Raw genomic sequence first — 14,670 nt, forward strand, 5'->3', positions numbered from 1 at the left:
CAAGGAACTCAAAAGCTAAGGGCAGACTTCAACGTCAGTCTTCATGTCAGATAAGAACTTATGATACCTCTTCATCATCCAGTTTACGGCTGGTGACCAAGTGAACTAAAAACAGTCTTTTCAGGAATGAGAATGTAAGGTTCAATGTCTATTGTATTTTCCCAGAAAATAGTGAAGTGCCTTTAGAAAAAGTAAACCTGCTTGTTCATTTTCAGACAAGTATGTTGCAGAAGCAGAAAGTCCAAGTATGAGCTCATCCCATCCTGTGGGATTATTTTAGCATATATCTGCTGATTGATACTTGGGGAAAGAAAAAAGTCTTTAATGATGCTGGGAGGAAGGTCAAACTTGAAACCTTCTTAAAACTTGGAGTTAGATTAAAATTATTCTGCAAATTCACTTATTCTTAATTTGGCTGTCACTTCCTAATTTTGGGTTTTCCAATATGTCATGCCCATCAGATGATGTTTTTTCTGGGTGGGTCAGAGAGTAAATAGAATAATGCATTAAAACCGTCTGTTCAGTATTTAACATCCCCAAACTAAGGCAAAACTGAGTTGTTATTACACAAGAAAACAGAAGATGTAGCAGTTCAGCTATCAGTTATTCTGGCATTAACTGAGAAACCAAGGAGGACTTGTTGGGAATGCTGTTGCAAACAGTTCTAGCCACTTTCTACTGAACTGATAGCGTGCTGCTGATGGAGAAGGATTTAAATGTAGATGTTATGCTGGTAAACTTTTCAAATTTCTTACTTCTAAATTACATTGTAGAGAGAGTGGAAGTGAAAGAAAAAGTAAACTTCCTGAATGGTGAGGGACAGGTTGATGTCAACAAGCCTTCTGGATCAGTGCTGTTGAATAGCTGTGAATGAAGTTAAGTTGTTTTGGAAACATTTTCTTGTTCCACAGTGACGCTAATGAAAGCAGGAATTAAACCATTTGTTTTTATATTTTCCCAGGAAATCTATTTATTCCACTTTCCCTTCAAGTCAATGGAAAGGTTTCTAGAATTGTTTTTCCACTGTCCTCATTATTTGCATGGAGTATCGTATTACTTTTCAAGTAATATGGGGGAATACTGATTGAATGACAAGATAGAATTTAGTGAGTCAGATATAGTTTGTAAAGATATTGTCCAGAATGTCTTTTCTGTGTGTGAATATCCTCTATTTACCACAATTGGTCCTTGTACAGTGGGTTGTTTTTTGTGGGTTAATTGATAACAAGTATCATTTATTATTTGTGGCAATAATAAGGTAATAAGCGTGGAGCCATCTTACTGTACCTTCTAATGCCTGAAACCATCCCTCCATCTGCCTCCTCTTCCTTCTCCTCCTTTTCACCCTCCCCCCCTCCAAAAAAAAAAAAAAACAACCACAATCAAACAACCAAAAAAAAAAAAAAAAAACCACAGAAGTCAAGAATGCTCCAAAACTTTTGACTGCAATTGCAACTGCTTCAAGGGAAAAGATGTGTATCTATGTCCCTCAGTCCTGTGTCATACTGCTTTGGGTATGTTGCTCTTATTCTAAACCTAGTGAATGAAACAAAAAAAGGAAGGGCTCTCTTACAATTAAGAGCTAGGCGGGATCTTGAAGGAAATGGATTTACTGCATCATTCTATGTAACCTGGACCAAGGCTCTGTGGACAAATGTTTGGAGGTGCCTAGCTGAATGGGAGGTAGCTGTCTGACAGGATGGAGAGCTCATGCTTTTCGACCACAGCTATTGCTTCTACTTTGCTGGAGAATACACCTCATCTTAGGCATCTGCTTTCTACATGTTTCCTTGTATCTAGCCTTGCATTATCTGTTGGGTCCTTATAAATTGACTTTTTCATATTCAAGTGCTCAGCTTTATGCATGAATGTGACCCCACTCTATTGTAACTACTAGTGAATAATATAATGCGCATAATTATCATTTAACATAGTGAAATTAAAAAATACATCTGGTAAGGTTAATGCAGAGGATAAATGACTAAATTATTCCTGTCTCCTCAATGGATAAATTACACCACTTTTAATATGCACAATTGTGTAGTTTGAACTAATGATGATACACTAGTGAATTACATTATTGTATCAGTACCACAGTAATATCATAGAATATGATAAAACCATAGTTCTATCATAGTTCACAGTATCATAGAATATCATATTGTATATGATATGAGAGTAGTATCATAGAATATTGTGGCTTTAGTTCAGTAGCTGTGTATTAGTACAGTATTTACAATGTCTTGGTTTCTAGAGCTTGGGCTGGAAAGTCTTTGACTTCAGAGTTGGCCCAGCTACCAGATTTTCCTTAAAATAATTTGCTTGTAAAAGCATGGCAGCTTCTGTTGGATCATTCTTAATATTAGAGATACAATTAGTGGATGCGCATCACTGAGCTGTTGTTGAATCACTGGAAATTTGGAAAAGGTTTTTTTCATTCAGCTCAGATCCAAAACTATTGGAGTAAAAGCAGTCTTTTTATTGGAATAGAATTGCATATAAGACACATCTGTCCAACAGTGCAGTAAAATTGTATGTTTAAAAAATTAATTTCAGTGATTTGTATTTCAAAAATTTTAAATAAAATAAATTTCCATCCAGGAAACCAGTGTTCAGCTGTAGTACAAGAATGACTTGCCAAGCAGTCAGCTGAAGCAGGAGGTTCCAATTTGCAGAGCTTTAGGGGCTCCTGGCAGAGAGGACAACTGCTGTGTACATGTTGATAAGTACATGATAAGCAAGCTTCCCACTTGATGAAGTCTTGTCAGTTTAATTACTCTTCAGTGGCCATTTATGATAGCCACTCGGGAAGTCAGTACTGAGGATACAAGTTTAAGTCAAATTCTTCTAGTTATCAAGTAATTGCACATTTTAGCAGGAAAAGTAGGGCCTGGCTTAAGGGGGTGAAAGCTACCACAGCTGTAAAATTCAAAATAAACATTTATCTGTAATTCTGTTTCTAAACCTATAGCCAGCAAAATTCTAAAACCAAAATACTCTTTTCAAAAGGAGTCAAAACTTCTAAAGTTGGGTCATTTGCCTAAACATAATTAATAGCAAAGTCTCTTGCTATCTGCTTTAATATACATAAATATACTCACAAGGATGTGTATCATGGGCTTAAAAATGCAAATTTCTATTAACAAAACTTTGTTTCTCATTAGTGTAAGGTGAAATAGAGACTTGGTGACATTTTGAGGATCTTTTTCCTGTAGCAATTAAGCTATATGAGGCAATGCTACGTATTTGGTAGAGTAGTTATCATTTCTTACTCTTAAATATGAAGTTTTGATCTTGTTATGCTAGGAGAAAGCTATCAAATTGCTTTTTGATACATTGATATTGTAGAATTTTTCCCTCGAGGATGGCTTTTTATTCACGTTGCTTAAACACTTTTTAATTCTCTGCCTTTTAAAATTACTTCTGTTATTTTCAGTTCAAATTCCCAAGATTTTACTGTAAATGTTTGACGTGATCTTTGTTAATATCAAACATTAAAATACCTTTACTAATTACTCTCTCAATTTTTCTGTGTAAATTAGACTCAAATTATTCTTAATTCTCAAACTTGAATTCCTTTAACCCTATTTTCTAATAGTGTAACTGTGAAGGGCAGGGAATAACAAGATGTTAACAGCTGTGACTTTATACTTAATTAACAGCACAGAACTGTAATTTTGGTCTGTGATATGATGTAACTTTAAGTCCTGTTGCTGTCAGAGGAGACTTTGGAGACTGAACTCTATCTGGTTTATTTATTCTTAAGTTTGTTTTGATTTATATAATGCTTAATGCAGTAGGGCCATGATCTGAAACAGGCCTTCCAGGCATTTTTGTGGTACAGATAGGTATAACACTAACTCTTTTATGTAGTGCATTCTTCTTCCAAGAAGCTGCTACTGGCTTTATGGATTATTTTTTTCTTCAAATGTACTGTACTAGTTTACCATCCTCCCCTTCCCTTATGTATTTTAATTAACTATTTATCTTGCCTACGTCATTTTAAAATTATTTCTCTGTTGTTAATGGGGTTTAGAACATGTTCCGAAGTAATATAGTGTTCAGTGTTTTTTCTTTTCTTCTTGGTGTTAGCAATTTAAAAGACAAGTAGATTGCTAAATACATAATCGAGACGTAAAACATTGTTATGCAGTGTGATACCTTCTGCGATTGTGGATTTGCTTTTGTTTTGTTTTTCTTCTGTTTCCTTGGAGACTGCTGGTTACAGAGTTGATTAAATTGTCACAATGGTTGGCAGTTATCTACCAGAGATTAACCTTACTCCCTTCATGTGGAAGAAGGTATGTTGTAGCAATGCCTGTGTGGTCTGCACTATGCAAGCTGTGTAGGGTAATATTTATTTTTGCATGGTTATAGAGAAAATTGCTTTTAATAGTCAACGCAGTCAATGAGTCTTTGTCATTTACTATAAACCATAATTCAACATACCATGAAGATACTGCTTTTGAAGTATCAGAAGTTGAGAAACTTTAGCAGCTGGAAGTATGCTATGAGACAGTGTAACAATCCACTTGTTCTCTTCTTGTACAGTTACCTTGCCATCATTTCTCCAGTTTTGGAGAAAGTATACTCTGCTCCATGGAGTACTTGATGTGACTGTATATAGAATCATAGAACTGTTTGATTTGGAAGAGACCTTAAAGAGGCTGTCTAGTCCAACTCATCTGCAATGAACAGGGACACCTACAGCTCCATCAGGTGCACAGAGACCCTCCAGCCTTATTTTGGAATCCAGGGAGTGAGGCATGTACCACCTCTCTTGGCAACATGTTCCAGTGCCTTAACACTCTCATCGTTTTGTTTTTTTTTTTTTTTTTTTTTTTTAAAAAAAACAAAACAACAACAACCAAAACCAACCTATTTCTTTATTTCCTTTCTAAATCTCCCCTCTTTCATTGTGAAACCATTTCTCTTTCCTGTTGTAGCAGACCCTGCTAAAGAGTCTCTTCCCTTCCTTCTTATAGCCCCCCTTTAGATACTGAAAGTCTCCTTGGAGCCTTCTCCAGGCTGCACAGCCCCAGTTCTCTCAGCCTGTCCTCATAGGGAGGTGTTCCATCGCTTGTGTTATTTTTGTGGCCCTCCTTTGGATGCATTCCAAACAGGTTTATGTCTCTCCTGTACTGAAGATTCCATAACTGGACACATTACTCTAAGTGAGGTTTTACAGTGTGGAGCAGAGGGGCAGGATCAGCTCTCTGACCTGCTGGCTGTGATTCTATTGATGCAGCATGGGGTATGGTTGGCTTTCTGGTGTGTGGGGGCATGCTGCTGGCTCATGTCTGCTTTTACATTCTGCCAGTGTCGCAAATTTCCTTGATGTATGTATCTGTACAAAGAAGAGAAGGAATTTAAGGGGTAGCATTGAAGTTTCCACAAAATATACTTTATTTAGTTTGCATTAAGCAAGAAAGAAAATAGAAATGAAGATACAGAATCTCTTAGAAACTTAACTGAGAAAATGAGAATTAGATGATATTTCTCCTAGAGTTCTGATAAAGCCCATTTGAAAACTTTGTGTATAATGTCAAACTTCTTTTAATACAGCTGTCCAATCAGGTTGTCTCCCTAGAATATCTATATTTTGGAATTGTAATACATGCCAGTGTTACAAACTCAGGGTCCAGTAATGACGTTCCTGAAGTCAAAACCTGGGAAGCAGGCATCAGCGTGAGTTGGATCTGCCCCAGAGTTTGTTTGACAGTGACCACGTAGCTCTTTCTGTTTGTCATTAACAAAAGTTGTCGGAGAATTTGCTCTTTTGCTTCTATTTGGTTTATTGACTTTCCGCTGTCATGTTAATAAAACTTTTTGTCAGCAGATGCAAATAAGACTTAGTTTAGCAACAGCAAAACTTTTAAACACATCTTTTATTTTTTTCCATAGTTACATTTTGAAAGCTGAATGGGAACCACATGAAGAAGACAGATATAAATGTTCATAATACAAATCTGCAATACTGTTTTTGCTGACATTTCCTCCTCCTTCCCCAGTCAGGTATGTGCTGTTAATTAAAGGCTATAGCCTTCCACAGATTCTTAGAAAACTCAGTGTTTGAGGGATAACAATTTGACACTGTAATTTGACTAAGGTCAATTGGAAAGAAAATCCCGACATATCTAAACAAATTACAGGTCTTCCTGCACTTGCACTCAGGATCCAAACTTAATTATTGGTATCCCTATTAAATGCCTTGAGAAAGGCTTGGGAAACTACTTAAAGAAACGCTTTCTCCTTTGCATAGATAACTAAATCTATTTTATGACGTCCATAAAAGCACAGAGTTACTGACATTAGAGACTAAAAATCTACTGAATTTCAGGAGGAAATGATGACTGGTTACAGCTGCATAGTTGTCACAAACTGTCAGGGGTTTCACTTTTAGCTGAATTGCTCAGGGCTTCTAGTTTGAGAATAAGGCCTTATGTACTGTTGCCTTTTAATTTGAAGTTCTGCGTGTTAGTAGCTATGCCACCCTTATTTGTATCTCACTTATTAGAATAGATATGTTTACCAACCTGGCTTCAGTGTATTGCATATAAAACTGTCATAAAGTGCCTTTTCTTTATATGAAGGGCTGGTAAAACTTGTAATACTGTTTGAACGTAAGGAAGCTAAGCTGACAAGAAGAAATATATATAAAATGAAGACCTGAACTGCAGTTGCTCCTGCTTCTTTCCCTTCATTTGGGCAGGAAAAAAAAACAAGTAACCATGTTAACTCCCTTTCACCTGATAATTTTTATAATCTGCTCTACACGCTGAAAGTACTGGTTGTGTTTCTTGAAAGACCACCATATTGTATTAATATTTCTGTTTATAAAATACGACATCAAAGGATAATGGACTTAAATGAGGAGAGCACCAGAGAAGCTTAAAAACAGTGAGGTCTTTCACTGATACTGCTTGAATGCACTGGTATAATGACATATCCTAACGCAAGTTATATCTCAGATTGTTTTAAAAAAATAAAAAATAAATACACCAAAGAGAACAGTGATCCAAAACTTGCTAACGTTTTCCATTTTAATTTGAGAAATCAGTCCGCTTTCTAAAGATTAAAAATTAATGTAGAAAATGGAAATGTCTAGGGTTCAATGATAACGTTTTATCATTGCTTAATTAGAGCGTTCTTTAGTTGGGAGATCTTCAATCAATAATAATCTCTAATCTTTTTTTTTCTTTGCTCTCTTGCTGACAGAATTCACACTTTTAAGGATTTTGTTTTAAAAAAAAAAAAAAGCCAACAAATTGTTCCTTAAGATTCTTATATTTTAAGTATCTATAGGAAATGCTTTCCATTAAATACCCATATTTGGCATTTCCTGATATTCAGGCAAAAAAATCAGAGTGACCCATGTGTTGAAATAGTATGCTGTTACGGTGTTTTTTTTTTGTGTAATGCACTGCAAATGAGATCATGTACTGTGTAGCTGGTGTATGCATTTTTCTTCTCATATTTACCTTTGTAAAAAAAAAAAAAAAAAAACAAACAAAAAAAAAACAGAATAATATTTTTCAGGGTAGTGTAATTGTTTTTTCTTCTTTGTCTGCATTAGTCTCTGTAGAGGGTGGAGTAAATGTGATTGGTCCTCTTCCCGTTCACTGTGGCTGTTGTCAGCAGGATAGATGTGAAGTGAGCCTTGCGAGTTATCTACTTCCAGATTCTAGACTACCTATGAAAATGGAAGCATGTGGTGGATAGTGGAAGTGTGGCTGTAGTATCAAAGTTCCTCTTTGTCATTGTCTCCATCGTGAGTGTTCTTGCAGAAAAAGTTTGAACGTAAAAATACAGGATAATATGAGGAAATTTCTAGATGGGTGAGTTTACAGAAGCTTCTTTTATTTCATCTTTGTATCTGTTACCTTGTAACCCACATTTCTGCATCTGTATTCAATAGGTGTAGCTCAGATAAAGAGATTACTCTTTGTCTTACTTTATGGTCTTGTGTCATCGTGTCTTGGTGTTAACAGTAAACGATGCTCACCCAAAAACCCCTTTACTTAGCATAGAACTCATGGAATTGAGTGTGATTTACTCTCCCTTATTGCACAATAAGGTTTGACTTGAGTGGGATAAACACCAATAAAACACAAGTTGTGAGTGTTGTGGATGTGCAGAATTTGAATTGTGTTATTCAAGGTGCTTCTTAGATTAAGAAAATTCGTGACAAACTCACGAGATTATTGGATCGAGAGGACATAGTGTCATGGATGATGTGCCTTGACTTGTGAATTTTATGACTTAATCTCCAAATTCAGTTACTGTGTGTTGTTATACTAAGGTGAGCTCTAAAAGAACAGCTAATTGATTTCAAAGAGTAAGAATTGATTAATTGCTGTGGTATTGAAACTGGGAGAAGAATTGATAAAGATCAGATTTTGCAATTTCTGTCAAGTTTGTTGGGCCTTAAGTTCTTAATCACCTAGAAAATATGTGGTAACATCTAATTACTGAAGTTTTTGACAATGCTGAACAAAAAATAAGCTAGAAATGCCAACTCTCCCTGAATCCATGAAATTAGGAATAAAGATTGAAAATGATAGTCTTTGCTAAATGAAAGGCTAAAAATATAAACCAAAACCAAATAAATACAAAGAAAAGGAAGACACATGTTCAGTGTGAAACAGAAGTCCCAAAATTCTAGTACAGAATGGAGAGGAAGGGTAGTTAAAAATAAATAAGGTGGTATTTCAGCCAAATGCTATTGAATGGTTGCTGATTTGGAGACCCTGGAAGGCCCTGGGTGATCTGTAAATCCTGATTGTTGTTCTACGGTGTATTGCTGTGATAAGGCTGAACTTGGACTGCAGTGTTCAGTGAGAGGCATCTTGTTGATGGAATTCTGATAAAGGAGAAGGGATGCAAATGAAATCCATTTCCACCTTTGCATAGGAGAGTCTCATAAAAGCTCGTTCACACTTATTCATGTTCATGTTTCCATATTTGAGGCGAGGCTTTAAGTCTGATGACTTTGGCAAAACTTAATAGCCTTTATGTCTCTCCTCACCAGCAGCTTTCTGGTGTAGCTACAAAGTGAACCACCATATGTCTCAGGCTTCGGTTCTGCTGTTCTTCTGCTTTAATTTAGTAGTCACATAATTGCATTATCTTCTCCAGATTTGACTTCGTTACGTCTGGCTAGAATTCTATTTGGCATAAAATTTTGAGATCTTAGAACTTACGTTCATGCAACTTTGGGAAAAGATAGGGATGTGGACTAGAAAAGACTGAAAGAGTATCATGATAGAGAAGAAACAGTGCAGTAGGGGAATGATATGCTTTGCAGTAGGGACTTTACCAAGGCTGTTTTTCAATGCTTGGTCGCAGAATGTTTTGATGAATTGATGTTAATGTGCACAAAAAAGGTGACTCTGCAGAGAAGATGACCTACACTATGGAGTTTCTTTATTTAACTCAGAGACAAGATGATGCTGGGAGCCATTTTCCCAGCAGTGAAACAGCATTCCAGCAGTGAATAGTGAGTGAACAAAGATATATTTCTATTTGGACTTATTTTGTTGCTTGGTATTTAGTCTGTTTGCAGCAAGCATATTAATATCACCATGACTTTATTAGTCCAAATCCCACATGAAACTATTAAGTAGGCACTGACTTGGTTGCTATTGCTCTGAATGTTGTGGCTTTTTTATTGAAATATAATGTTTAAATGGGGTGTAGCGTTCTCTGCGGCCATTTGTTTTTTAAAGGTTTGTTCTGGCAAAATTAAAATGGATGTATGCATATAAATAAAAAGCATTATTTTTGTTAAGTAAACTTTCAAAAAGATTCAAATGCCAAAAAATTACTTTCATTTGCTTTCTTCCTGTGTGTGAATTTGTTATGTCTCCTAGAACACTGAGAAACAAACATTGGTTTTGTGTATAATTATATTGCAGCTAAATGTTTGATTCTCCATCCACTGTGCAATCTTCATCAGATTGTTGCAATCCAGTTATGAAAAAATTAATTGTATTCTTCCTCGTTGAAAAAAAAACAAAACAAAACACTAAAATATAGGACTGGAGAATTGCACCTTGAAAAGGGCAATCCTCATGTCTCAGTTTAATTGCAGTTGTACCATTTTTTATTCTTTTTGTTCTGGAGGAATGCAGTGTGAAAGCTTTTGATTTTCCAAAGTGACTAGTGGCAGTGGATGCCTTGCTAGAAGAGTCTACCAGTTTTCAATGTGAAAAATGCAGAAAAATCTGAATTATCTTCTCTTTTTCAGACAACCAAGTTTGCTTGTTGTTTCCTAAGCTCTGCTTACACGCTGAAAATCGGGAACAGTTTGTCACTTTTTCCTGTGTTCTGTGAAAAGTTATTTTTTAATTTTTTTAAATGTACGTGGATACTGGGGAAAAAACCTATTGATGCTAGTGAGCCTTTCTTCCAGGAAAGGGAAGGGAGACCAATCTTTCGATGAAGGAGATTCAGGATGAGCCGCAACCTTCTAAAACAAGCAAGAATGAATTCCAAGGTATAACTGACATGTGCTTTAGTTTTGACTCTGTGTGGTGGTTTTTTTTTGTTTTTTAAAGGTTGGTGCTAGTTATGTCTTAGAAATCATTAGTAAGTTACTGCTATGTTGTGATTGTCACTGTCCCTGGAGGTGTTCAAGAAACATTCAGATGTACTAAAGGATGTGTTTTAGGGGGGAAGTGGTGGTGGTGGTGGATGACTGGAATGGATGATCTTGGAGTTCTTTTCTGTTATATTTGCTCCTTTCCAGTTTCTGATGAGTTGAGCAGGACACTGCATTCAATGCTATGGTAAAAAAAAAAAAAAAAAAAAAAAAAATCTGAGTTGAAATGCTAGTGATTTTTACAGATTATTTTAACTGATACAGATTATGCAGAATATACTGCTAATTCAATTGGTGCAGATTCATTTGTATCTATAAATACCATTGGAAAAATAGATACTTCCATATTTTTATTTGGACATCTTCCTTAACTTTTGTTCTCATGAGTACATGAAGGAACGTGTCTTCATTTCTTTATAGAGCATTCAGTTTTTCACCATAAAAAATGAAACTGCATAGAATGAGGGAATTTTTTCTTTATGCTAACCAGAATAAAATTGGAAGGAGATCCATTCTCATTAAAACTGTCTCAGGCAAAGTTATTTATTATAACCACAGAAGTACTATTCATACACCAGTTGTAAGAAATTTTAGATACGTCTCATGGGGTTTTTCACCAGCCACAGAGTTCAGAGGAGACTAATGTAATGCTTTCATTTATTTTAGAGGAGCAAGAGAAAATGAGAGTAAGCTTTATTATTTATATTACCATTACTCAACTGAGAGGCTGACATAAAACACGCTAAATCTTGGAATTTCTGCATTTTGCTTTTGCAAGATGAAGTGCAACTAGAAATACTTTTTTCAGAATAATAATGAGTAGATCAATGAAATAATCTGAAGAGTACTTGATTTTATTTATTGTACATTTAATTTTGCTGAAGATTTAATGTAAGTTCATGACTTCGAAAGGAAGTGTTTGTGAAATCTGCATAATGTATTGTTGCAGTTGCACTACATTCCTTTCATGATAATGTTCATTCTCTAGCTGTTTATTTTTTATGGTGAAGTTCTTTTTGCGGAAGTCTACCTCAGTGAAGTTTTTTCTTTTTTTTTTTTTTAAGGTTTAAATTTGTCTCATCTCACTTCAGTCCACTGTACGTATAACACCTCAGAGTCAAACCAATTACTACCAACAATTTTAGTGAGTTAAATTTTTTTACATCTGCATTTTTGACATTCTTTTCCACAATCTGTTTCCACTTTCTTTAATAAAAGTCTCTATGTCTGATCCAATAAGCCAACACATAAAAATATATGTTAACTTCTGAGCCATGAGTACTTTAACTGACAAAGAAATGCCTACCTCACTTTTATAAATGTTTATTTTAGAGCCTTTCAGAGCCTATTGCATTTACTTACTATAAAAATATTCTTCTCAATTCCAGTCACTTTTATCATGTTGGTTGGAATTTGAAGGAGAGCAACCAACCCTGGACCGATAATATTTAAATTAGAAAGCAGTGAGCCATTCTAACAAGATCAGAAGAAAAAGGAGGAATTTGCATCTCAAACTACTATGATTTTGATACAAACAGTTCCTGGTCAGTGTAAACTGATTGCTATTTTGAAGTCAACAGTGTTAGTCCATCTTACTTAATACGTGAACATGAAATTATTGCTTTCTATATATATTATGATATCTGTGTAGAAGCCCACTAAACACACAACCCTGATCCTGAAAGTAGTCCCTACAGTCCCCTTAAACTGCTGGTTTACTTCTGAAGTGTTATTTAGGCTGTGTCATGTATTAGCTGCCTTTTATTTACCTGTACCAACTTATGAGCAGCCTCCAAACCAGAAACACATATGCAGATCCCAGGTTTGGTATCCACATCTCTGGATGGACTCCTGTTAAAGCAGAGAGTGGAATAGACTGTCGTCTCTGCCAGTGGCTGGTGTACCTTGCTCCCATATGCAAGAGAGAAGCTAGTGAGAGGACAGTTTCAGTGCTTCTGGCCAATGAAAAGACTACCATACTTTAAGCTAAAATGTTTTCGTGTGGATGGGTTTTCTAACTAGCTGGAACCCTTTTGTCTCCTCTTAGCTGGCAAGAGACGTAAGACTGCATAATTGGGTTTAGTGATTTGTTTATTATGTGTACTTCATTCTGGTGTGTTGTTCTGATTTTAAGGCAAGAGTTAACTTGGTGACTATTCAGTTATACTTTTCTCCAGCGAGATCAGGCTTCCCCATGATCCATGTCCTACTTACTCATCACATTTTGTTTTATGTTTGTGTTAACATTCCTTACTGAAGCTGTATGGTACCTCATCCCACATGTCAGTCAGGATGTTATTTTCAGTGTGGGAAACCAGTGGAAAATGAGGAAAAAAAAAACCTTTTTTTTTTTTTTTTTTTTTTTTGTATTTTAGTTTATAGTTGAGAAACCTGTGTGGTAAATGGTATGTTCCTAGTAGGCCATGGGGTCACCCTATCTCCATAAAACTGCTTGCAATGTGATATGAGCCATTGTTCAGTTCTTGGGACAGATGGAGTTAAAAGGTGAGGCTGTCATCCTCCTTGTGTCCTCTACGTGCAGAGCGTTACCCAGAGAAATGCACATAAGGGGAAGATTTCTGACCATGAGAGACTCAATGCAATTAGAGTTCATCAAGTCTGTCAAAACTGTGTAGACCTTTAGAACTAAAGTGAGTGCAGCTGTGTTCTCTGCGTTGTACTTCATGCTGTATTACATGGGTAGTCATAACTATAGGTTACAGAGCTTGCTTAATTTATACTGGCAACACTGAGTGTCTAAGAAATAATAGTATAGTGGTGAAGTGTGAATCTTAAAATATTCAGAGGTTTTTTTTCTTGTTTGGATAGCAGTAAAAAGTGCAGATGCTGATCTGAGCCTATTGGGTCTCTCAAAACAGGCTGGGGACCTCACTACAGAAGTCTCCTATGTTTTCTGGCCACTGCTAGAATTAATTTTGAGTTGGATGGACCAATGCCCAAGGTAACTGAAACCAAATGGTAGCAATCAGCAGCAAAGAGAGCTAGAGAGAAATGCAAAAGCTACACAAGTAATGTAGCTAGTTTTATCCCAGCTGAACTCTGGCATGTTTTATCTGAAATCACTTTGCATGTAGATCGTATTATCTGAGTGCTGTGGGATAACCCTGGTAGGCAGATAAGCACTGCATAGCCACTTGCTCACTTCTACCCATGCACCCCAGCCAGCCTCAGAAGATTAGAATAAGCAGAAAGAAAGTAAAAGCGAGAAAACTTTGGGTCAAAGCAAACATTACTTAGTAAGTCATGGCCCTTCTCAACCTCCAGCAAACTCCTATTCAATGAGAGGCAGAGTGAGAAACAGAGACCTTGATGCTGTGTAAACACTATTTAGCAATAGTTAAAACATGGGTATGTTATCAGCGCTGTTTTGGTCACAAATCTAAAACAACACTTTGAGCTTCTGTGAAGAAAACTCCATCCCCAGCCAGACCCACTACACCAAGCAATTTAAGCAGAGATTTACTCTTTATCACTTTGAAAATACTTTATGCCTGCAGTTTGGGAAGTTCAACACAAAACTGCATCTTCAAATTGAAGGTCCAGTGTCAAACCGTAGTCTGTTCTCACATGTACCAGTTGCACCCGAGCAAGTCTGCCTCCAGATACCATGATCTCTTTAATTCTTGAAGACACTGAATGAGGGTAATCTGCTGACCGATGTAGAAAGCAAATGCAAGGAGAGAGTAATCTGGTAGCAAAGATAGGAGGACAGTGAAAGTACAGGATCACAGATGAGAAGCTTGATTACAAATTTCCAGGTTTTGTGGCATTTAAGGGACGTATATTTTAAAGATGGGGATATGTTATTCTTCAACTTTGTCTTAAATCACGTTACGTGTAACAGCATGAACGGTAGAAGTTCTGGAAGCCTCACAGAAGTTCTGAAGCTTTGTTGGCACAACTTTTGGGTCTTACAACTTCTGTGAGCACATTTCATGCCTAACTAATGAAGCATATAGCTTTTTGGCAAAACTTGTGCCTAAAAAAAGCCTGAAATAGATTGCATGTGGTCAGAAAGCAGGCAAACACCAAACCCTAAAGCAAAC

General features: G+C 36.3%; 1 protein-coding gene across 3 annotated transcripts in view; it reads left to right on the plus strand.

Moving 5' to 3' along the window:
* Positions 1-14,670, plus strand: part of DKK2 (dickkopf Wnt signaling pathway inhibitor 2) — a 169,451-nt gene that overhangs the window by 19,545 nt on the left and 135,236 nt on the right. The window contains exons 2-4 of one of the 3 annotated variants that reach the window (XM_085222309.1): positions 5,905-6,015; positions 7,577-7,838; positions 10,415-10,498. The gene's annotated coding sequence lies outside the window, so the exon portion shown is untranslated. The other 2 variants (XM_085222311.1, XM_085222310.1) reach the window with 2 other exon arrangements.

This window comes from Meleagris gallopavo, chromosome 4, assembly GCF_905368555.1.
Source record: "Meleagris gallopavo chromosome 4, MGAL_WU_HG_1.1, whole genome shotgun sequence".
Classification (NCBI taxonomy): Eukaryota; Metazoa; Chordata; class Aves; order Galliformes; family Phasianidae; genus Meleagris; species Meleagris gallopavo.